Here is a 26,127-nt window from a genome sequence, read left to right as displayed (position 1 = left end):
AATGGCAGTGCTTAAAACATGTTTGGTCAAATTATTTTCCAAAAGACAAAATATTTTTTCTTAATTAAAATCAGAAGTAATTGCGTTTCATGTCCATGTGACTCACGAGATAAAGACTTTGCAACTGACAAAGCTGTCCAAAGGCTGGAACTGATAACAATACTCCGTGGTCTATTATTTTCTACACGAGTAGAAAAGACCATATACAAATACTGTAGTTGATCTCACTAAATGTTCATTTGAGGCTACAAGTAGTTCTCTTGGTCAGGATATGGTTACAGAAGAGTGAAAACTATAGGAATGACAATGACCTGCAATGAGCCTCCTTTTTGTTATTACGCTGTAGGCTACTGTGCTTTTACACTGTGAATGAGTGACAAAAAGTTTACTGTAATCAGTAACGTTTCCCTCCTCTTCTAGTATCAGATATCGCAGATCTTATATTGTGGGAGGCAACCTGTCTGTGTAGAGCAGGGTTTTCCAACTGGCAGTCAGCAGTTTGGCCCACAGGGGGGTTTCTGAGCAAATAAATCAACAATTCTAATATTTAATTCTTGGACATAAACTACGGTAAAAACACCAGGAAATCAGCTCCAAGTGATTTTAATTTTGGAAATGTGTTCCCAAGTATCCCCACACATAATATAAAGATATGTGATCGTATAGAAATAATAATAATAATTGATTGGATTTATACAGCGTTTTTCTACCAACTGAGGTACTCAAGCACTTTACATAGTAAGGGGGAAACTCAACTCATCCACCACCAATGTGTGGCACCCACCAGTGTGATGCACGGCGACCATTTTTGTGCCAGAACGCTCACCACACATCAGCTATCAGGTGGAGAGGTGAGGAGTGATATATGCCAATTAGGAAGGAAGGGGATGATTAGGTGGCAGGGATGGAATGTGGCCAGGTTGGGAATTTAGCCATGACACCGGAGGGAACACCCCTACTCTTACAATAACTGGGATTTTGAATGACCACGAAGAGTCAAGACACTGTCCCCACATGTAATCAAGGTTTGAAATGATTGTTTTAGTCAGATATTATATCTGTTTAGGCTTCTTGCGGTCAATTTGCAGTCATATTATGTTCGAGACCCCTGACCATCCGCTCAAGAAAAAATTGACTTGCGGCTCAATCTAGTTGATGATCCCTGGTCTAGAGACTACTCCTCTTCGAATATGCGAGGTCCTAACTCTGTACCCCCCACAGCTGTCTGCTAGGCCGCCGTATGAGAGGAGGAATCGGCTGCTATACTTCCTGTTCCTGGTGTCAGCTAGGCTGGGTCACGAGGTCTTCACCTTCCCGCCTTGCTTACACTGGAACCTGGACCCCTTCCACTGCAGACGTCTCGTCAACATCTGGACCGTAACTCACCTGTGGTTGCAAAAATAGATACTTCTCTGCTCTTCAACCCATCCATCTTTTCTCTCTCTCTCTCTCTTCCCCTGCTACCTATTCAATTCATACATGTTAAACTGTTGGAAATACCCCACACCATAAGAAATACCCACACCATAAGTCAGATATGGTATGCCAGATCAGTGTGTGCCTTGGTGGTCAGACTGATGCTTTGCTGGAATTGTTATTTAACCCATATTTTACCAGGTAAGTTGACTGAGAACACATTCTCATTTACAGCAACGACCTGGGGAATAGTTAAGGGGAGTGGAGGAGGGATGAATGAGCCAATTGTAAGCTGGGGATGATTGGCTGACCATGATGGTATGAAGACCAGACTGAACATCCCATACAATAGTATGTTTTATCGTATGTGAAAGAGAGAGAGCGTGCAACAATAATGCTCTTCTTCTCCTTCACCACCTCTGACCCCTTACCCCTCTCTGACCCCCCCCCCCTTACCCCTTTCTGACCTGGTCCTGACATCACAATGTCCCCAGGCCACAAGGACCACACGGGGCCAGGTTGACTGGTGATACAGGGTAAAAGGACAGAACAAGAGGGTCTCTAAATTACTCACTATTTGGCAAGCACCTATTAACAATCACACAATTTCAACCATTGTATCAACTATTTATTACTGAGTTATAAACAATCTAATAATTAATAGTTTATACTCATAGATCATACACGTTCCTGCATCTAGTTATGCTTTGTCCATGAAGCTCAAACACACACACACACACTCTCTGACCGTGAGTGACAGTAAGTTTGTTTCCTCTCCTCCAGCACAAGGTGTGTGCTCTTTGAGCAACCTGCCCATGTTCTGCCCCAGGGGAGGAACGGTTTGGGCAGTGAACTCTGAACACCTAGACACCTCGCACACAGAGTTACTCTCTAGAGTGTAGTTAGACATTGCAACCGAAGTTGATCTCTAGTCTGGTCAGCCTGTTTTATTGACCTGGTCATTGCTTTGAGGTTCTCTCTCTGTGGGAACCATTTGGTCTGACTGCCCTTAGGGCAAACAGCTCTGCGGTTGTAAAGCCCTCTCTTATTGTGAAGCTGGTGTTTTCTAGGGTTCACGCTGTCCATGCACACACACTCCTCTCATTTAGCACAACACGCACCTTAATTACAGGGTAACATCGGTTGCCATGGTAACACATGGCTTTTCTTAATGATCATAACTAATGTCACGGAATTAGAGACTGAGCCTTCCTAAAGCATGCTGTATTGACAGGACTTAAACCAGCATTTATTACTTCATCAGAAAACAAACCAACAATGTTGTTTTTTATTATTTTGTTTTAAGCCTTCACCAAACCGTAGCCCTAACCTTAACCACTCTTAATGGATGCCTAAAGTCTTAACCTTTTGAGTTGTTTCTGTTTTAACATTGTAACCACACGGAATTGCTACTGTAACCATGCAGAATGAATGCGTCCATAATATATCACATTTCGATGGGAAAATATGAGATCTTGTTGCAGGAACAGTCCATTCCTCCCCAACCCACCACCCTCCCATGTTGACAGATCAAAGTCCAGAGCGACACTCGGCCTGATCAATACTCTCATTCATTCAGCTAACTCTGTGCTGCTACTATCTGTTTATGACCTGCACCATCTTTAACTCATGTCTTCATGTGATGGAGCCTGGTCAGTCCTTTGATGTGGCCCACACAAAGAGCCTAATGTGATGGCCCACTGTATAGGTTGATCTGAGGACAGTACCAGTGGGATTGATATGATTGGTTGGCTGGTAACGAGCAGGGTACGCTATGTCAGATTCAGTGTTTAATAGTCACATGTACAGGGTTGCAGTTGTGATTGCAGGGTACAGTGAAAATCTTAGGCTCTGAGCTCCAACATGCAGGATTAAGTGCAGGACTAAGTGAAATAAAACACAAATGGTCATAAAAAACAACAATATAAATAGCACTATATACATCATAACTATAGCAGTGATGAATAAATACATGTTCATTGGGGTGGAGGCCGAGTAAATGGTGCCCGTGTCTTGGAGGCAGTAGCCTCCAGGGAACAAGTGGCTGATTGCTAGAGATAGTGACTGTCTTTCCTACCTCCCTCCTCTTTTCACTTTCAGTCTATAAACTCTGGTTGCTATGCTAACCATGAGGATAAGAAGCCTATAGGCAGTTCTCTCTCTCATGGACCATGGTTACTCAAACACTCAATGACTATAGTCTCCACATCTTGTCAGTAGGAAGAATCATGGTTACCACCTCTATCTTTCTTTCTGTAGCTTGCACACTCTTTCCTCCCCTATCTCTCTAAATATAACAGGCAGAGCTAAATACAACTCTAGCCTGGGTGGAGGGTCAGCCCCCGTGTCGCACTAGCGCCGGCTCCTAAGGATGTGTAGTAGACAGTCAGCGTGTACTGATTGGCGCACATCCCTGGCCTGGCATTGCCTGCACACTGCACACTCTCTGGCCACATACACACTAAGGTTTTGCTACTGATGTACAATGCATTTGTGATACATTGTTTTTCTGCACAAACTCTGCTGTATCACTAAAATATCAGTTGCTTCACAACCATTGTGTCAGAACCTGAGTTGTGTGGAGCGTGTCTGTGTTACTGTAGGGGTACACAGTCAGCATCAACTGAAGACACTGTGTCAGCAGCTCATGGATGTATTTGATTCTTACAGTAGATTGCGTTACTGAGCAACTGCAGACTGTGCTCCTTTTATAGAAGTGTGCCTTGCATCTTCTTGCAAACTGGTTACTACAGACTGAATGATGACTTATTTATAGCATACTGTGTGGCCATTCTTAATGGAGCATTGAACAATCCGGTTAGCTTCATAAATTACAATGTTTTTCATTTATTCTTTGCACAGTAAAAGTGTACCGAGTTCCAACCAATCAAATGTATTAGTAAAGCCTTTTATGAAAGACTTACCCTTCTCTTCTCTGCCTCTCCTCTTTTCCTTATCTTCTCCAGATGGTGATGTACATCAGCCAGGCACAGAAGGCTGTGCTGAAGTGGCCTCGCCCTCTATCGCCCCCGGTGGTTTAGCTGGAGAAGCGTGTGGAAGCTGTGTATGGCCTTCCCACCACCCACGCCATGGCCGCCACCACCATCTTCACCCTCCTCTTCAGTGTGGCTTACAGGGTTCAGGTGAGGCCCATGCAGCGTCTTGAGCCCCTTGGGTCCCCTGCCAAGCTTCTGCTACTCAGTCTTGGGGGAGACTCATCGCTTGCACCCTTCCCTGGGACAAGGCCTGTACAGAACCATAGAAGTAAACATGGAGTTTCGTGCCACATAGTTATATATACTGAACAAAAATATAAATGCAACATGCAACAATTTCAAAGATAGTTACAGTTAGTTACAGTTAATGGAAATCAGTTTATTAGGCCCTAATCTATGGATTTCACATGACTGGGCAGGGGTGCTGGGGAGCCAGCAGGGGAGGTCAACAAAAAGATGACTTTAAGACAGTCCATATGTCAAAGTGGCCAAACAGAAGGAGTTTTTCCTCACAAAAGGGCTTTATTACAGACAGAAATAGCCCTCAGTACCCCCACACCCCTCCTCAGATGATCCTGCAGGTGAAGAAGCTGGATGTGGCGGTCCTGAGCTGGCGTGGTTACATGTGGTCTGCGGTTGTGAGGCCGGTTGGATGAAATTTGAGAGAAATAAGCTTTTTGTGCATATGGAAAATTTCTGTGATGGCCAGTCACCATCAGTCACCTTCAGACACACCCACACAGCTGCTGTTTGTTCCTCTGATTGACTATAGAGTAAATTACTGTCAATCTCTCTCCCTCTCTATCTCTCACACACACAACAATCAATCAGCTACTCAAACACCAGCCTCAGATAGTGGTTGTGTGCACCAGCCTCAGATACAGTGGTAGTGTGCTTCAGTGGTGACATTGTTTCTGAGAGAGCATGCATATCTATGCATGTGGTGACATTGTTTCTGAGAATCAAAGAAAGCACATAGCTATAGTGGTCTGGTGCAGCGGCGACTTAGTTTATGTTTCTGAGAGGGCACATAGCTATAGATGTGTAGTGGTCTGGTGCAGTGGTCTGAATGGCCTGAGGCAATATCTTAAGTCGAGGGGTGAAAGGTCAGGACAGTCAATCACAGTGGCCCCTCCATCCCAGCATCCTTTGTGTCCATTCAGAGTCCTCTCTTCATTAACTTCTTTTGAAAGGCCCCCTAGCTACAAGGGGAAGGAACAGACACAGGAAAGAGAGGAGGAGGGAGGGAGGGAGGGAAATGGAGGTCAATGAATATACATGACATGGGCTTGCTTCACTGTCATTGAAATGGAGAGAAACAAAAAGATATAGGTAAATTATATTAAAAGGGGAGATGGACAGAAATGAGTAAAAAGATTACTTTAAGACAGTCCATATGTCAAAGTGGCAGAATAGATGGATGACAGATAGCTGTTGTCTTAGGGGGACTGACTAATGGAGGACTGACTAATGGAGGACAAATATCAACAAGAGGAAAAGGAAACAGAGAGGAAAAGAGAAAAGGTGAGCACAAAGTGGAAGATAAGAGCATGGCCCTGCCCAGAAACAACCTCCACCCCTAGAGCCGTGTAGATCTGGAGGAATTGGATAGGTGTATAAACAATATTTTCATTTCCCTCCTATTGGCTAGCTGGATTAAGCACGTTCCGACTCTGTACGGAAGAATGTTGAGAATTTCTTGGTTACACCGTCAGTCTGACAGTCCCAAACGGAGGTTTTCAGATTGTATCCCTTATTTATCAAAGTATCAGAGAACGTCTCATCAGATAGTTGTGTATTTTGTAGTAGTGTGTGTAGCCACGTCTGAGTGTGATTTGTGTGTGTACCTATATATTCTGTCCACAGTTTCAGTTTGAAGTGGGTCTGCTTGTGGCGGTGGTGTTGTCTGTGTAGGTGTGTCTGAAGGCATCTGTACACAGGCATGCATTCTGATCTGGTGAGTCTCTTCCTCTGCTCTGCCCCGACAGTACTATATAAAGTACTGTATAAAACATTCAGACCCAATGCAGTATTTATTATTCATACTGTATGTCTGGCTGGCACTGTTAGCTAGGGGGACCTGCCTTTCACTTTGACATTCATCATGCCATTGCATAAGAATAAGTAGTTCATTATGACCTGTAAAGTTGAGATAGAGGTTCCAGAGCAACACTCAGACCAGAGGAGGCTGGTGGGAGGGGCTATAGGAGGACGGGCTCATTGTAATGGCTGGAATGAAATAAATGGAACGGTATCAAACATTTGGAAACCAAATTAAAAACCAAATTCTATTCATTCCATTCCAGCCATTACAATGAACCTGTCTCCTATAGCTCCTCCCACCAGCCTCCTCTGACTCAGACTAGCACTTCATCACCATAAAGACCACATCACCCTTCAAACTACTATGAATGTCTGTCTAAGCAGTTACAAAAATGTATCAAATACATGTACATGTGGTGCTTTAATCTCAGCCACATTGATAGTGGTCACCTATCCATACTGGGAAACATTTGACCGACTCCAGCTCACCTCCCCACTCAGGGCATTGGTACTGGCCTTTTCCTGAGCTACACCTAACCCGAGCTGGACCATTACACGACCATCCTGGGGGTGAGTGCAGGCTGTTCTGTGGGCTACTGGGTGAATGAGAGGCTGGGGGTGACGTTTGAGCCCCAGGGGGTACTACCCGTACCCCTGCCAGCACTGACACTGGGTGGCTTAGCCCTGGGCAGCGCCGCTTTGTGGTGGGTGTTGTGGTGTTGGTGGCGACTCGACAGATGGTGAAGACAGCCAGTCTGTGGGTGCTGTGCTCCTGCTATGGACTGTCAGTCAAAGACAGACGCCAGGAGAAGGAAGGAGATTGAGGTGCCGTATAAATTCACAGGCCTGGTCCACTCTATTCTGATCAATAGACTGTTCATAGTACTGGGACTGCTATGACCCAATGATGTTACTATATAACATGAATGATGACAGGATCCTAACCAGTAAATGTGCCTTGTATATTTGTGACATTTGTACATTTTATACATCGATTCTGTATTTCACACATTGTGTAACTTTGAAAGACAAGACAAATTAAAAAATTCTGAATTACACTAATTTGATTTGCAACATGCTATTTGACCATTTTGACCTTTCACTTTTGTAAGTTCTTGATACCTCCTTCCTCTCACTACCACAACCATACCTAAGCAACACCTGCATAATAACAGTACTGCATGTCAGAGTTTGTCCTATTGTATCTTCCATTAAGTAGATGAAGCTCCGCCCAAGAGCATTCGCCCACCTAACAAGACCATGTCAAAAAGAAACAATGAAACCTGTTGAACCACAGCTGTGGCTTCCTGTTATGTACACTCACAGTGCAATAGGCCTATATGCTGTATGAGACAAACCTTGAATGTAAATGACTGGAATTGAAATGATTGCTCAGAGCAATGTCTTTTAATGGTACAGTATATGGGTTAAAAGCTCATGTGAAACAGGACTGCAGTGAATTCAGAAATACAGCTCTGCAGTGAATTCACAGGCTGTCTCATGTACATTTTAATTACCATGGAGATAAAAATACAGCCACACTATGTACAGTGCCTTCTGAAAATATTCAGATCTCTTTCCTTTTCCCACATTTTGTTACATTATAGCCTTTTTCTAAAAAATAAAATAAAATGTATCCCCTCAATCTACACACAATACCCCATAATGACAAAGTGAAAACAGGTTTTTAGAAAATGTATTTAAAAAAACTTAAATAACTTCAGACCTTTTGCTATGAGACTCGAAATTGAGCTCAGGTGCATCCTGTTTCGATTGATCATCCTTAAGATGTTTCTACAACTTGATTGGTGTCCACCTGTGGTAAATCCAATTGATTGGACATGATTTGGAAAGGCACAAACCTGTCTATATAAAATCCCACATTTGATAGTGCATGTCAGAGCAAAAACCAAGCCATGAGGTCAAAGGAATTGTCTGTAGAGCTCCGAGTCAGGATTGTGTCGAGGCAAAGATCTGGGAAAAAAATGTCTGCAGTATTGAAGGTCCAAGAACACAGTGGCCTCCATCATTCTAAAATAGAAGACGTTTGGAACCACCAAGACTCTTCCTAGAGCTGGCCACCTTGCCAAATTGAGCAATCGGGAATGAAGGGCCTTGGTCAAGGAGGTGGTGACCAAGAACCCAACTCAATCTGACAAAGCTCCTTTGTGGAGATGGGAGAACCTTCCAGAAGGACAACCATCTCTGCAGCACTCCACCAATCAGGCCTTTATGGTAGAGTGGCCAGACGGAAGCCACTCCTCAGTAAAAGGCACATGACAGCCCGCTTGGAGTTTGCCAAAAGGCACTTAAAGACCCTCAGAAACAAGATTCTCTGGGCTGATTGAACTATTTGGCCTGCATGCCAAGCATCACGTCTGAAGGAAACCTGGCACTATCCCTACGGTGAAGCATGGTGTTGGCAGCATCATGCTGTGGGGATGTATTTTAGCAGCAGGGACTGGGAGTCTAGTCTTTTGAGGGAAAGATGAACGGAGCAAAGTACAGAGAGATCCTTGATGATAACCTGCTCCAGAGCTCTCAGGACCTCAGACAGGGGCGAACATTCCTAAGCACACAGCCAAGCCAACACAGGAGTGGCTTCAGGGCAAGTCTCTGAATGTCCTTGAGTGTCCCAGCCAGAGCCCAGACTGAAACCCAATCGAACATCTCTGGAGAGACCTGAAAATAGCTGTGCAGCGACGCTCCCCAGCCAACCTGACAGAGCTTGAGAGGATCTGCAGAGAATAATTAGAGAAACTCCCCAAATACAGGTGTGCCAAGCTTGTAGCGTCATAACCAAGACGACTTGAGGCTGTAATCACTGACAAAAGTGCTTCAACAAAGTACTGAGTAAAGGGTCTGAATACTTATGTAAATGTGATATTTCCTTTAAAAAAAACTATGGAATCCATTTAAGAAAAAGGCTGTAACGTAACAAAATGTGGACGAGGTCAAGGGGTCAATACTTTCCGAATGCACTGTACCAGCCAAAAGTTTCTATGGTTACTTCATACACTGATGTACATTTGTCCAACAGAAATACCATGCATGATATCAACTGAACAATTAATTTGGGTTCGAATCCCAACTTTTGCACTCATAACTCAAGCTTTCAGTGTGATGTCAATGGGAGATTTGCGTGAAAACGTGAGTTCTGCTGGAGAGGGTTGGGCCGTACTCTGCTGGAGCTGGGAACACCTGTGTTGGGATGGACTGAGCATGTGTAAATTAACCTGTGCTGGTTGATGAGTTTGGTGGTCTTACAAGTTCGGTGTGTGTCTGGGTGTGACATCACAGTAAGGGCTCGATGTCGATGTCCAGGGCGGAGCATGGCTGGTGAGCTCAAAGTGGTTGATGACACTAGGGTGAAGGACCCCGAGGCGTCCTATGCTCTTCCCGTGCGCAAAGATCTCAGCACAGCGACCAGGGAAGAAGGTGGAATCTGAAAGTGGGGAAACCGAAGAGGGGGGTGGGAAGGAAGGACAAGTGATGAGGCTTCTCAGTGGTCCAGTGAAAATAAACGTCAAAAGTGTAGTCTCTGAATAAATGTTTCCACAGACGAGAGAGACTCAAGAGATAATGAGACATAACTATTCTCAGATATGTGGAATAGTTAGTCACTTTAATAACTCTACCTACTTGTACATATTACCTCGACACCGGTGCCCCCGTACATTGACTCTGTACTGGTACCTCCTGTATATAGCCCCACTATTGTTATTTACTGCTGCTCTTTAATCATTTGTTATTCTTCTCTTACTTTAAAAAAATGTATTTTCTTAAAACTGCATTGTTGGTTAAGGGCTTGTAAGTATGCATTTCACTATACTACACCTGTTGTATTTGGCATGTGACAAATAACATTTGATTTGATGTGAGACAGAGCTCACTGACAATGTTTTTTAAAACAATGACTGCTTAGAGCCTGTCCAAGGAGCCCATCTAGGCTCAGGGTTGCTATGACTCCACAGACATGTTCCTTTCCTATGCTGTTCTGTTCTCTTCTCCATGGTGCTTCACTTCTTCCCATGTTGATTTGCTCCTAAAAGCTAATGTACTCTTTAGCTCACTGTTCAGATGCTAACTCTTAACTAGCAACAGAAAGCGCTCTACATTGTGTGTCTCTTCGAAAGCAGGGCAGCACCATGACAACCAGTCTTTAAAAATGGTACACTAATAGCTAAGTTCAAGCCAGCCAGCCTGACAAGTGACAACCTATTCCACCAACCCTGAAAACCCTCTCAGATTCATTCTCTCTGAGCCAAGGTCAACACTAACCAGACAGGTAAGCATGCCTTTAACAGTGAACAAGGAAGGGCTGAATTTGACAGTTAAGTGAAACATGGGCATCTGCTCCTTAAGAGTCCCTCCCTCCCCCCATAGGGTAACATTGCGGGAGGTCCTGCATAAGATCATGACCCTGTAATGGGGTTAAGGTCACACGGACATGAGGAGCACATCTTTTTTTGCATGTTGTATGTCTGGTCTGCATAATAGTTTGCTAGTCGTGTAAATGTAACAGTTGAAGTGGTTTTCTTTGTAGCTGTGTAAGTGTGTTTGTTTCAGGCAGTCTAAATGCCCATGGATGTGCCAGTCTATCTCCCTGTAAACTCAGACAGGGGTACTGCAGCAGCAGACATGACTCACATGCAGTCTGACTCCCCCTGCTGAAACTACATGCTCTTACGCTCCCTCTCTATCCCCTGATTTCCAAGTCTCTCTCTGTCCTCCGCACCCCTGCTCTCCCTCTTTGCAACCTCCTCATCCCTCTCTCTCTGTGGTACTTGAGGCCATCGATTTCCCCCATGTCTGATTGTGCAGGAGACACGCACATCGGTGGGGGGGATGAGTGAGTCAGAGAGAGAGTCCAGTTTAAACTAGTGAGATGGCTCCCTGGTTGTCTTACCGTCGGCAGCCTGGATGTGGTAGCCATTGCCCTGGCCTGGTTTGACCTCCAGCAGCTGCATGACCCTGTCCATCAGGCCGTGGATCACCTCAAACCCAGGACTCTTGTTGTAGTAGACAGCACACAGACGACGGTTGTTCCTGGCCCCCACATCTGATTGGGAGAGCAGAGGACAACGTGGCCATTGGGATGTCTTTAAAAACGGATAATGACAGTGTCTTCTTGAGTATGAGGGAATCAGTATGTACATTCATGTTTGTCCTAATAAAGAAATTAGAAAGGCAGGCATACAATGCCATTATTTCTACACATATCCGTGAATACACTACATGATGAATACTTGGGTCACACCCACACATAAACACACCTTTGGTTTCATCCTTGAGCACCACGTCTGAAATCTCAAACAGCCTCAGAGGCAGAGGCATCTTCCTGTTGGCAGCCACAGTCTTCAGCAGGCCTGACAGCAGGGTGGTGCGCGCCACCTGGTGGAGAAGACGAGCACTGCTGTTAACACCACCACCAGCCGCTGACCAATCCACCCAGCACTCTCTTTTGTAGTAAACACTCACATGAACAGGGGGTGATAGAATCCATTCAACTGTTTTACTTGATAATTTCTGTAATTTATACCAATCATAAGAAATCATTCAGAGACTAAAGGGGGGCAGTTTGTAATGTTATCATAGAGACATGATTAATCCACAGTAATGGTGGTCCACCTGGAACTCAGCTGTCTTGGGGTTGGAGATGTGACATGCTCTTGTCTCTGAGATGTTCTTCAACAGCTTGTCAGCTATGTCCTCCTGAGAACACTGCACAGGAAGACAGATACAACACATGAAAATGTGTGTGCATGTTTATTATTTGGATCCCCTTTAGCTTTTTCAGAAGCTACTCTTCCTGGAGTCCACAAAAGGTAGAGAGAGTGAGGTGTCATTACCAGGGCGAAGGTGAGGGCCTCTGTGAATCCAGCAGCAGCCAGGTCCTGTCTCAGCAGCTCTGACAGCTTATTCAGTGGGAGCTAAAAACACAACAGTCATGAGACCACCCAACCAGCAGCTCCAGTCAACAACCAATCAACTTCACTCCTGAATAACCTGCTGAAGAATACCCTCACTTGACTGGCTACGGTATAGGTGCGCTGCGTGGTGCGCGGAATATTGTTGAAACCGTACGCCATGGCGGCGTCTTCCATGATGTCACAGGCATGGATGACGTCAGAGCGAGTGGGCGGGATCTCCACCTCGATCTGTTCGCCGTCGCTTGTGACCTCTGAGCGCAAGCACATCTTGGTTAACAGCTGGGCGATGTGCTCAGTCGACTCACTGGAGACAAACAAACCATTACAAACAAACAGCGGCAGGTATCCTAGTGGTTAAGAGCATTGGGTCAGTAACTGAAAGGTTGCTGGTTCGAATCCCTGAACAGACTATGTTAAAAAAATGTAATTGAGCAAGGCAATTAACCATAATTCTCATGCAAGTCGCTCTGGATAAGAGTGTCTGCTAAATATGTACAAGGTAAACCATTTATAAGCATCTGCAGAAATGTTGCAGTGGAGGCTCCTCAGAGGAGGAAGGGGAGGACCATCCTCCTCAGTGAAATTAAAATAAAAAAAATGGTGAAACATTTAAAAAGTTAGATAAAACTACCCTAAATATATTCATATGTCACCAAATAATTGACTAAAATACACTGTTTTGCAATGAAGGTCTACAGTAACTTCAACAGCACTGTCTGGGCTAGCACCATGGTGTAGCCGGAGGACAGTTAGCTTCCGTCCTCCTCTGGCTACATTGACTTCAATACAAAACCTAGGGGGCGTGCAGGACTCACCCGCTTTCATAGACATACATGGTAATTATGACCACTTCCGGAGGACGTCTTCCAACCAATGAAAGCTTTTGCAGTATGAACTGACATGTTGTCCATCCAATCATATAATTGTTCATTCAGAGAATGAACCTACTGTGTTGTGTTGGGATTGTGACACAGAGCATTATGGGGGTTCTGTGTGTTGAGAGGCTTGGTGACATTGTTGGATAGAGATTAAGAGTGAAGAGTTATAGTTGAGCATTTTGGGGATATTATTCAATTCAAATTCGTTTTTTCATGTCACAGGAGATGGAGGAGGTACATTATAAATAGTTTTCTTGGTTTTAGAACATTATTTGTGTGTCCAGTTAGTGCAATTTATTAACATTTGCCTTGCTACCTTCAGTAGCTACCTAGCTACCAGCATGAGTGTGCTGTTTTCTCCACCAGAATGGTAGAATGGCCAACGCTGCCGAAAATGTTGTGGCCTTTTTGTTGAAGAACCCCTTTCATTCTCTGGGGGTACATGGAAAAGGTGCGAATTAAAAGCGAGGGTCGACCTCTGCATTCAATACAAACTGGTATCAAAAGTATAACATTAGCTGGTTAACAGGGAGCTTTTCATCAGGCCACCTGTATTGCTGGCCTTCCCTGCTTTTTGGAAAGTCTGAGCCTTGATCAAAGGTGGGTATAGTGACATGAAGAACATCAATCGTTCAGCTAAATTAAAAAACAAAAGCAGGGCATTCAAGAATTTGCTTTTAGAGGACACCACCAGAGGGAAAGTTCGGTTAACAGGGGCAACTACAAGGAGCTTGTAGAGGTAATTGCACATTACAATGCTTTACTTGCTGAACATATCAAACTTTCGGCTGTCTTTTCTGGGATGTCAAAACAATTCCAAATTATTTCATAGCTTCCAAATGTTAGATTAATGAGATATGTGTTGCATCAACCTTTTTTCACAAGCACTCAGGGAGGCTTTCCACTTACCTCCAGTACTTATTTAACAAAGATGATAACACAATCACTCCGGACAGACAAGCAAAAAGTCATGGCATAAATGTTGCAGCAGCCTAGGCTACACATAAACATTACAAATCTGACATGCTATATCAGATGAAAACAAGACATTGTTTCAGTCTAATCAACTGTTAAAAATTGCCCCACTGCTCTGGGCCCTATGGTTCCACCAGTCTGCTTGCAGTTGTCTGGTATGTGGATGATAAGTGTTTTATTCAGGAACGTGTTTTGGGCTTCTTTGATGGGTCAAGTGGGAGAGACGCACAGTCTGTTTGACTTTATGAATTTTGAGATGTCTGAGTTTAAGTTCATAGAGAAACTCGTTGTCCAAACCTACGATGGCACAGCTGTAATGGAATGTATCTGCTATTTGTATGTACAGCCAAGTCCCCTCATGGGGGCCAGAGCAGCGAACGGTTCCTTGATTGCCAGTTCCGATTTTACATTTACATGGAAGTCATGGAGCTCTGATGAGGAGGGAAGGTTGACTTACAGATGGTGCATTGAGGCAGGGTAGGGATGTTGTCAGGCATGAACCTAGGAACGGGCCAGAGCCCTGGGAGAATGACAGGGTGTTGTCCAGTCACGCCAAGGTTCTTAGAGAGCGCACAATGGAGTTGTCAACGTGATGGCGAGATCATGGAGCGGGCAGTTAAGAGGTGACGACAGCCGATAGGTCTACTCCACTCCACTACCATTGTAAACTTTCTCCTGACATGAACTGAAGCCACGACTTCTCATGTGCCCCCTCATCCACTGGCACATTGAGTGTTTCCTTCCAAGTACTGTGAGTACCCCTATCAATTTCCTCTCATTACTGTATGTAGAGTCAATCACATACACAATCACATTATTACTCTTTGCTTAGACTAAATCATTCTTAGCTCTTTTGTCTAACTGTGTAGTGTGTTGTTTGTCTTCCCAGTAAAATCCTGTCCAGCACTGGTCAAGCCTCTGAACATCAACTCATGCCTCATAACCTCATTCAATCACTGCTGTGATCCATTTCCAACACTGTTTCCAACACTGTAAGTAGCTCTCATTCCTATTTCCTACGAGGCAAGTCAGTTAAGAACAAATTCTTATTTTCAATGACGGCCTAGGAACAGTGGGATAATTGCCTTGTTCAGGGGCAGAACGAGATTTTTAACTTGTAACCTCTTGCAACCTTTCAGTTACTGTCCAACACTCTAACCACTAGGCTACCTGCCGCCCCAGATCTCCAGAAACAGGTTTGGATATTATTTCAAGTCACTTAGTTACCTGATGCCAACTTTGCGGTTGATGAAGTCTGCTGACAGAGTCTCCTTCCTGTAAGCCAGCTCCTGAGAAGTCACATGGTATAGCAGGAAGGTAGAGGGTTAGGAAAATAATAGAATGGGGATAGTCCGAATTTAAATATTGACGAGCAGGTTCTAATATATACTGCACAAAAATATAAACGCAACATGCAACAATTTCAACGATTTTACTTAGTTACAGTTCATTAAAGGAAATCAGTCAACTTAAATAAATTCATTAGGCCCTAATCTATTGATTTCACATGGCCAATCAGAATTTGTTTTTCCCACAAAAGGGCTTTATTACGGACAGAAATACTCCTCAGTTTCATCAGCTGTCCGGGTGACTGGCCTCAGACGATCCCGCAGGTGAGGAAGAAGGATGTGGAGGTTCTGGGCTGGCATGGTTACAAGTGGTCTGCGGTTGTGAGGTCGGTTGGACGTACTGCCAAATTCTCTAAAACGATGTTGGAGGTGTCTTATGGTAGAGAAATTCATATTAAATTCTATGGCAACAGCTCTGGTAGACATTCTTACAATCAGCATGCCATGACAATTGCACACTCCCTCAAAAATGGAGACATCTGTGGCAATGCACATTTTAGAGTGGCCTTTTATTGTCCCCAGCACAAGGTGCACCTGTGTAATGCTCATGCCATTTAATCAGCTTCTTGATATGCCACACCTGTCAGTAGGACAAATTATCTCGGCAAAGGAGAAACACTTACTAACAGGGATGTTAACAAATTTGTGGACAAAATTTGGGATAAATAATAATTTGTGCGTATGGAAAATGTATATTATTTCAGCTCATGAAACATGGAACCAACACTTAACATGTTGCGTTTCTAATTTTGTTGAGTATATTATCCCGACAAAAGGAAACAGACTGCAGAGTGATGGTAAGTGGACACAGTACCGGGTACAGGCAGGTCCTGCCATCTGGGTACACCACCTCAACCACCTCTACCCTGAGAGAGAACAGGACATAGATCAAGAGGAGTATTTTAAAGTGGGGCCGGGCAAAGGAAATTCTTATCACTATCATTTCCACTAATTCATGGTCTTATTTTACACACAAAAATACATTAGGTTCAGCTATTAGTTATTTCATTTCAGTGATAGAAATCTAAACAGCTGTTGCCTGGACTCACGTGAAAGGCTCCTCACAATACTCGCAGAACATCGTCACCATCATGTCCAACACGATTTTTGCCTTGGTAAGATCAGTGGCTGTGCACTCGATAAAAACATTCTTTGTATTCAAGGAGATTTTGGAATGGTCCCCTAAAAGAACAACAGACTGTTAGAACAGCATCTACAGCATATGATGGGTTAATCCATATTGGAAGTCCACTAGGTTTATAGTTTGGCATGTAACCTGTGGTTATATGTGTGTGTCCTCACCATTGATGATTTGGGGCATAGACAGTACAATGTCATTGCTGTCATAAATGACAGGATATACAGGCTTGTATTCAATAATGTGTAGATAGTGTCGCAAGTGGCTGTATGTCTGAGAGGGAGAAATACAAAGAAATCGAAACATAGGAGGACAGAAATAAAAGATCTCTAGCCATAGCCAATCACAACTCATTTTACAGAGGCTCATAATCTTTGTTGCCAATCCCTGCTCACCTTGTAGAGGCTCATGAGTTCCTGTGCGGTGTACTCCTTTGCCTGGTTGAGAGGTTTGAAGCGGATGTCACCAGGTGGTTTGGCTGTGTAGGTGAAGGGGCCTGAAATGGTGTCCAGATCATGGGTGCCGATGGCAATCAGAGTCCTTTTCCTACAGAGCACAGACTAGTCACAACTTCCCCTGAGACAACAACACATCTCAGAGACTCCCAGAGAAGAACACACTGAAAGCCATCACTGAAGTATGAGGCATGGTATTGAAAAAAGTTATCTGACCAAAACATTGACAATAAATATGCAGAGGTAAAATGGTGTGCGTAAGTAATCCTTGTCCTGCCAGAAAGGCTCCTGGCCCTATGAGCCGATCTCCTATTTCTGTAGCATAAGGCAGTTTTATATACATGTACACCTGCTGGACATCTCCTTAATGCTGAATGCCAAGTATAGAGGCATCAAAGTCTATGGTAAGATTAGACTGAGGACAGAACCACCAATTGTCCAATCTCAGGGCGGACACTAACCTCAAGGCCACTGAGTTGGTCAAACTGATGTGTGGGAATTATATATATTTTTCTGTGAAGGTAGAGATGTGTTAGGTGTCTGACTAACCTACAGACGTTCTGATGGAGTTTCTCCTGTAGTTCAATAAAGCTGTCGTGGCGTTCCAGTGTGAAGGTGATGTTCCTCAAGACTGCAGCCACAGCGTGGGGTCGCACAGCAGCCGTCTGCGTCAGGCACACCCACACTCTGAGTCAGGATTCTCTCATTCATCTCTAAAATTCCACTCCCTTATTCCAACACTTGGCCTAAAGCCCTCTTTTGCACAGCCTCTACAAATGTAGAGGCATTCATCAACAGTTCAATACCTTCATTAATCTTGTCACAAAAGGACTACAGTGGTGGTTCATTCATTATAAGATGTATGAACCAATCCTAACCCTCTGCCCAGAACCCAGGCCATTAAACTGAGGGTGTGGTCCATGATTTCCACCCCCACCCTACTCTGTGATGACCAAACTAAACAACTCTAACACTCTGCCCAGAACCCAGGCCATTAAACTGAGGGTGTGGTCCGTGATTTCCACCCCCACCCTACTCTGTGATGACCAAACTAAACAACTCTAACACTCTGCCCAGAACCCAGGCCATTAAACTGAGGGTGTGGTCCGTGATTTCCACACACCTCCTCTGAACACCAAACACTCTGCCTATCATTAAACAGAGAACCTGTCCGTGTTATCCACCCACCTCCTCTATGATGACCAGCCTCTGAGGCTCTCCGTTGGCTGGACTCACACGCCTGTAGCGAGGTGCTTCCATCCTGGAGCGCAAACACACATGGAGAAGTCAATACACGGCTGAAGACAACACACACGATAAAGCAGCACAAGCTGAAGTACTTTGGCAAAGAGTCATGCTTAAGCACACAATTTTCCATATAGATGTGTTTACATACTTTTGCTTGAAGACCTGCAGGCCCCTGACCAGTCCTTCCAGACACAGCAGATCATAGCGGTTAGCTGGGACATCAATCTTATACAGAATCACATCAGATGCCCCCTCTGCCTTAGTGTTCCCCTGCTCACGACAGATGATGTCCTTCTCTGAGGTCTGAAGGTCAGGGTTAGAAGGAGGATGGTTAGCCCGAAAATACTAAATTGGTTATCACACAAACAAGTCGATATGGTTGAGGTTCATCCTCAGTCTTCTACTCACGATCTCATCAAGCTCCAGCCCAAACTCAAAACACAACTCATCAAATTCTTCATCAGCTGAAAGAAAGGAAAAGAGAATAACATTTTAATATCTGTTGGAACAATGCATGTATTTTGGTCACACCTCCATTCTCAATTTAGTTATAATTTACTAGTTAAATGGACGTAGCTATGTGGTGGTCAGTGAGTAGCAGGTCTGGACTGGGAAATTATGCAATCATCGTGAAATAACAAGTATCAGTTCTGTCACTTTCTTTACAACTAGAATTAGAACAGCTTTACACGGATCTGGCAAAGGTCAAGAGCAAAATGGATTGAAGAGGGGGTGAGAAACACTAGTTAGTTACTTTTTTGCACTTCAAAAGAGAAACTACAAAATAAAATCTGTAACTGCACTCAACATTAACAATGTTTTATGCAAAGATCCCATTACAATATGATCATTTGTCAATTATTTTTATGAAAACCTTTACAGCTCTCAATTTCAGGAAGATGGTTGTGAAAACAACGTTTGCCATATTCAGAATTGTGTCCCTGTAATTGAGGATGATTTCCACTCAGTTTGTGATTCACCTGTGTGTCAATTGAAGAAATTAGAGGCTCTGAATTCAATGAAAAAAGGGAAATCACCTGGTCCTGATGGCCTGACAGATGAAATCACCTGGTCCTGATGGCTTGTCAGTTGAATTCTATAGGCAGTTTTGGGAGTTACTCGAAGAAGATTGCATTAAAACTTCTTAGGGCTGCAACCCCGTTAACGGTATCGATATGACAACAGCCAGTGAAAGGGCGCCAAATTCAAAACAACAGAAATCTCATAATTAAATTCCTCAAACATACATGTATCTTATACCATTTTAAAGGTAATCTTGTTGTTAATCCCACCACAGTGTCCGATTTCAAATAGGCTTTACAGCGAAAGCACGACAAACGATTATGTTAGGTCACCACCAACTCACAGAATAATTCAGCCATTTTTCCAGCCAAAGAGAGGAGTCACAAAAATCACAAAGAGATAAAATGAATCACTAACCTTTGATGATCTTCATCAGATGACACTCATAGGACTTCATGTTACACAATAGATGTATGTTTTGTTTGATAAAGTTCATATTTATATCAAAAAATCTCAGTATACATTGGCGCATTACATTCACTAGTTCCAAAAGCATCCAGTGATATTGCAGAGAGCCACATCATTTTACAGAAATATTCATTATAAATGTCAATAAATACAAGTGTTAGACATGGAAATATAGATTTTCCCCTCCTTAATGCAACCGCTATGTCAGATAACATGATAAATATTCCCTTTCCTTTGACGATCTTCATCAGAATGCATTCCCAGGAATCCTAGATCCACAATAAATGCTTGATTTGTTCGATAATGTCCATTATTTATGTCCATGTAGCTACTTTTGTTAGCGCGTTTAGTACACAAATCCAAACGCTCGTGCAGGTCCATCCGAACGTCGAACAAAACATTCAAAAAGTTATATTACAGGTAGAAGAAACTTGTCAAACTAAGTATAGAATCAATCTTTAGGATGTTGTTATCGTAAATCTTCAATAAAGTTCCAACCGGATAATTCCTTTGTCTGTAGAGAAGCCATGAAACGCAGGTCGCTATCATGTGAAATGCGCGTGACCAGGACCTGGCTCTCTGCCAGACCACTGACTCAAAGAGCTCACATCCGTCTCCACAACACAGTAGAAGCCTCATTCAAGTTTCTAAAGACGGTTGACATCTAGTGGAAGCCCTAGGAAGTGCAACTTTATCCCATATCCCACTGTGTGTTCAATAGGGGCTGGGTTGAAAATCGACCAACCTCAGATTTTCTACTTCCTGTTTGGATTTATTCTCAGGTTTTTGCCTGCCATATAATATATAATAATAATATATGCCATTTAGCAGACGCTTTTATCCAAAGCGACTTACAGTCATGTGTGCATACATTCTACGTATGGGTGGTCCCGGGAATCGAACCCACTACCCTGGCGTTACAAGCGCCATGCTCTACCAACTGAGCTACAGAAGGACCATATGAGTTATGTTTTACTCACAGACATAATTCAAACATTTTTAGAAACTTCAGAGTGTTTTCCATCCAATACTATTAATAATATGCATATATTAGCATCTGGGACTGAGGAGCAGGCCATTGACTCTGGGCACTTTTCATCCAAGATACTCAATAGTGCCCCCGCATCCATAAGAAGTTAAAAGTGGGGAAATAGTCTCCACTATGAAACAGAGCCTTATTTCATTGATTCCGAAGCCCGATAAAGACCCTTCTCTCACGACTGATTGGAGACCAATTACTTTATTAAATATTGATTACGAATGGATTGCTCTGGTTTATCCCAAAAGATTAAAGAAAGGAATAGATACCATTATAAATGAGACTCAAACAGGATTTATGAAGGGCCGTCACATAAGCTCTAACATTTGTTTAGTCTTGGACCTTGAAGATTATTCAGATACAATTGACTCCGATGCGGTTGTCTTATTTTTGGACTTCTGTAAAGCCTTTGACACAATTGAACATTAATTTCTCTTTAGGTCTCTTAAACATTTTGGATTTGGTGAAACTTTTATCGAAGTAATTTGCATGTTTTACAAAGATGTAAATAGTTCTGTGTTACTAAACCTTAATACTTCCAAAATATTCAGTATCAACAGAAGTGTACGTCAGGGATGCCCAATTTCGCCATTTTTATTCATTTTGGTTGTGGAACTTCTATATCTAGATATTATGAATAATGCAAATTTGTATGGCTTAATCATTTTTAACAAAGAAATCAACATTTCCGAACTGGCTGATGATACTACTCTTTTCTTAAGAGACAAAGACCAGGTAAGACTAACGAATAAAAGTTACAAATTATTAAAGAGCAGCAGTAAAATAACAATAGCGAGGCTATATACAGGGGGTACCGGTACAGAGTCAATATGTGGGGGCACCAGTGTCGAGGTAATTGGGCTAATATATACATGTAGGTAGAGTTATTAAAGTGACTATGCATAGATAATAACAGAGAGTAGCAGCAGCGTTAAAGAGGGGAGTGGGGGGAAGTGCAAATAGTCTGGGTAACTATTTGATTGCATGTTCAGGAGTCTTATGGCTTGTGGGTAGAAGCTGTTTAGAAGCCTCTTGGACCTAGACTTGGCGCTCCGGTACTGCTTGCCTTGCGGTAGCAGAGAGAACAGTCTATGACTAGGGTGGCTGGCGTCTTTGACAATTTTTAGGGCCTTTCTCTGACACCATCTCGTATAGAGATCCGAGCAGTTGCCACACCAGGCAGTGATGCAACCAGTCAGGATAGTATTGATGGTGCAGCTGTAGAACCTTTTGAGGATCTGAGGACCCATGCCAAATCTTTTCAGTCTACTGAGGGGGAATATGTTTTGTCGTGCCCTCTTCACAACTGTCTTGGTGTGCTTGGACCATGTTAGTTTGTTGATGATGTGGACACCAAGGAACTTGAAGCTCTCAACCTGCTTCACTACAGCCCCGTCAATGAGAATCGGGGCGTGCTCGGTCCTCCTTTTCCTGTAGTCCACAATCTCTGACCTCCTCCCTATAGGCTGTCTCGTCATTGTCGGTGATCAGGCCTACCACTGTTGTGTCATCTGCAAACTTAATGATGGTGTTGGAGTCATGCCTGTCCATGCAGTCATGAGTGAACAGGGAGTACAGGAGGGGACTGAGCACGCACCCCTGAGGGGCCCCAATGTTGATGATCAGCGTGGCGGATGTGTTGTTACCTACCCTTACCACCTGGGGGTTGGCCCGTCAGGAACTCCAGGATCCAGTTGCAGAGGGAGGTGTTAAGTCCCAGGGTCCTTAGCTTAGTGATGAGCTTTGAGGACACTATAGTGTTGAACGCTGAGCTGTAGTCAATGAATAGCATTCTCACATAGGTGTTCCTTATGTCCAAGTGGGAAAGGCCAGTGTTGCGTGCAATAGAGATGGCATCATCTCTGGATCTGTTGGGGAGGTTTGCAAATTGGAGTGGGTCTAGGGATTCTGGGATAATGATCTTGATTTGAGCTAAGACCAGTCTTTCAAAACACTTGGCTACGTACGTGAGTGCTATGTGTCGGTAGTCAATTAGTCAGGTTACCTTAGTCTTCTTGGGCACAGGGACTATAGTGGTCTGCTTGAAACATGTTGGTATTACAGACTTAGACAGGGAGGTTGAAAATGTCAGTGAAGATACTTGCCAGTTGGTCAGCGTATGCTCAGAGTACACGTCCTGGTAGTCCGTCAATCAACCCAACCCCTCTGAATCGGATAGTTGTGGGGGCTGCCTTAAAGGAAAACTTCACCCCAAATCTATTTTTTGGTATTTGTTTCATTAGTCCATTGTTGACATAGCCCCAAAATGTTTCGCTTGTCAGCAAACAAGTTTTCAAGAAATGTAACTTTCAAATGTATTTATAAAGCCCTTTTTGCATCAGCAGATTTAGCAAAGTGCGATAGAGAAACCCAGCCTAAAATCCCAAACAGCAAACAACGCAGATGTAGAAGCACTGTGGCTAGGAAAACTCCCTAGAAAGGCAGGAACCTAGGAAGAAACCTAGAGAGGAACCAGGCTCCCTGTATGAGCATTTTGCATCATGTGTTGCTGCGTTATGCATCATATGATGTAAATTGCATCATACAGGGATGATTTCTGTATTTTGAAAGTTACATATCTTGAAAACGTGATTGCTGACAAGTAGAACATTTTGGGACTATGTCAACAATTGACTAATTGAACAAATACCAAAATAATTTTCCTTTAATCAATATCTATGCCTGGAGAGCAGTTGTTGTTGGGGCTTAACTGCCTTGCTCAAGGGCAGAATGCAGATTTTTCCACCATGCCGGCTCTGGGATTCAAACCAGAACCCTTTAAGTTACTGGACCAACACTCTTATCCACTTGGCTCATTGTTAATTAAAGGCAAGATCGTTCTTCAAGATGTTCAAACGTTCATAAATGACCAGTAGGGTCAAATAACAAATAATAATCTCAGTGGTTGTAGCAGGTGCAACAGGTCAGCACCTCAGGAGTAAATATCAGTTGGCTTTTCATAGCTGAGCATTCAGAGGTTGAGACAGCAGGTGCGGTAGAGAAAGAGATGGAGGGAGAGAGAGGGTTGAAAAACAGCAGGTCCGGGACAGGGTAGCATGTCCTGTGAACAGATCGGTGTTCCATAGCCACAGCCGAAACAGTCTGTCCGCGGTGGTGGCTCTGGCACGGGACGTGGACCCCAATCCACCATAGTCCTTGTCCGTCTCTTAGCCTGCCTCCGTGGCCTCTTAAGAGTGACGACCCTCGCCACCGACCTCGAACTGAGGACCCTAGCCACAGGTCCCGAATGGACGGGAGACTCCGGCAGCACCGGACAGGCGGGACACTCTGGCAGCTCCGGAGAGAAGGGCGATTCCGGCAGCTCCTGACTGACGGGCGGCTCCAGCAGCTCCTGGCTGACGGACGGCTCCGGCAGCTCCTGACTGACGGGTGACTCTGGCAGCTCAGGACAGACGGGCGACCCTGGCAGCTCAGGACAGACGGGAGACTCTGGCAGCTCAGGACAGACGGGAGACTTTGGCAGCTCAGGACAGACGGGAGACTCTGGCAGCTCAGGACAGACGGGAGACTCTGGCAGCTCAGGACAGACGGGAGACTCTGGCAGCTCAGGACAGACGGGAGACTCTGGCAGATCCGGACTGGAGGGAGACTCCGGCAGATCCGGACTGGAGGGAGACTCCGGCAGATCCGGACTGGAGGGAGACTCCGGCAGATCCGGACTGGAGGGAGACACTGGCAGATCCGGACTGGAGGGAGACTCCGGCAGATCCGGACTGGAGGGAGACTCCGGCAGATCCGGACTGGAGGGAGACTCTGGCAGATCCGGACTGGAGGGAGACTCTGGCAGATCCGGACTGGAGGGAGACTCTGGCAGCGCCTGACAGGCGGGAGCACCTGTAGAAAGGAGACGGAGAGACAGCCTGGTGCGGGGGGCTGCCACCGGAGGGCTGGTGCGTGAAGGTGGCACCGGATAGACCGGACCGTGAAGGCGCACTGGAGGTCTCGAGCACCAAGCCTGCCCAACCTTACCTGTCGGAATGCTCCCCGTAGCCAGGCCAGTGTGGCGAGGTGGAATAGCCCGCACTGGGTTGTGCTGGCGAACCGGGGACACCATGCATAGGGCTGGTGCCATGTACCCCGGCTCGAGGAGACGCACTGGAGACCAGATGCGCTGAGCCGGCTTCATGGCACGTGGCTCGATGCCCAATCTAGCCCGGCCGATACGAGGCGCTGCTATGTACCGCACCAGGCTATGCATGCGCACCGGGGACACCGTGCACCTCACGGCATAACACGGTGCCTCCCTGTGTGCACCCCCATAATACATTTTTGGGGCTGCCTCTCGGGCTTCCTTGCCAGCCGTGTTCCCTCAAAGCGCTGGCTCCCTTTACCTGCTGCCTCCGCTCTCCTGGCGGCCTCCACCTGTTCCCATGGGAGGCGATCCCTTCCAGCCAGGATCTCCTCCCATGTGTAGCAACCCTTGCCGTCCAGAGTGTCCTCCCATGTCCATTCCTCCTTATAGCGCTGCTCCTGCTGCTGCTGCCCATTACCACGCTGCTTGGTCCTTTGGTGGTGGGTGATTCTGTAACGGCCATTGTTGGTGGAAGAAGAGGAGGACCAATGCGCAGCGTTGTAAGTGTCCATATTGATAATTTATTACCACTAAGCAGGCAGGCTGGCTAACAGCTTGCTGCCTGGCCTGCACCCCATCTCATTGTGAAGCTAGGAGCGTTAGAGCCATGTCTACGTTGATAGATAAGATGAGAGCCCCCCTCAAGCTTGGATGGAATCCATCACTCCTCAGCAGGAAAGGCTTAGTCCACTATCTTTTGGGAGGTTCAGAAAACCAGCGATTGAGTCTGCTGTAGAGCACATCACTCCCCTTAACTGGGAGGAGGCCAGAGACAATTACTCGATGCCAACACATATTTCTAGCTAAGTTACATGCTGAAGCTATGTTGCTGATGGATTAATCCAAACATCATTGGTGACGATGTGAATAACAATATGCCGATACAGTCAACACTCGCCAGTTTAAGCCACAGCCAGCACCATCTTCAGATGAACCTTTATGTCGGTAGCCCTGCCCCCTGGATCATACAATGTATGATCACTGGCTGATTCTTTTGAAGTATAATACTGTGGGTAATGGTGTCGTCAATGACTAGGGTTTTCAATTTGTCAGAGCTAATGGTGGGAGGCACC

General features: G+C 44.8%; 2 pseudogenes; one reads left to right on the top strand and one right to left on the bottom strand.

Annotated features, from left to right (window-relative positions):
* The first annotated feature begins 1,254 nt into the window (after positions 1-1,254).
* On the top strand, positions 1,255-7,355 carry LOC118396886 (sphingosine-1-phosphate phosphatase 2-like; annotated as a pseudogene).
* A 2,394-nt stretch (positions 7,356-9,749) lies between these two features.
* On the bottom strand, positions 9,750-25,180 carry LOC118396885 (phenylalanine--tRNA ligase beta subunit-like; annotated as a pseudogene).
* Between the last annotated feature and the right edge of the window lie 947 nt (positions 25,181-26,127).

The sequence above is a fragment of the Oncorhynchus keta genome, chromosome 18 (genome assembly GCF_023373465.1).
Source record: "Oncorhynchus keta strain PuntledgeMale-10-30-2019 chromosome 18, Oket_V2, whole genome shotgun sequence".
In the NCBI taxonomy this organism is placed as follows: Eukaryota; Metazoa; Chordata; class Actinopteri; order Salmoniformes; family Salmonidae; genus Oncorhynchus; species Oncorhynchus keta.
This window is presented reverse-complemented; position numbering and strand designations above follow the sequence as displayed.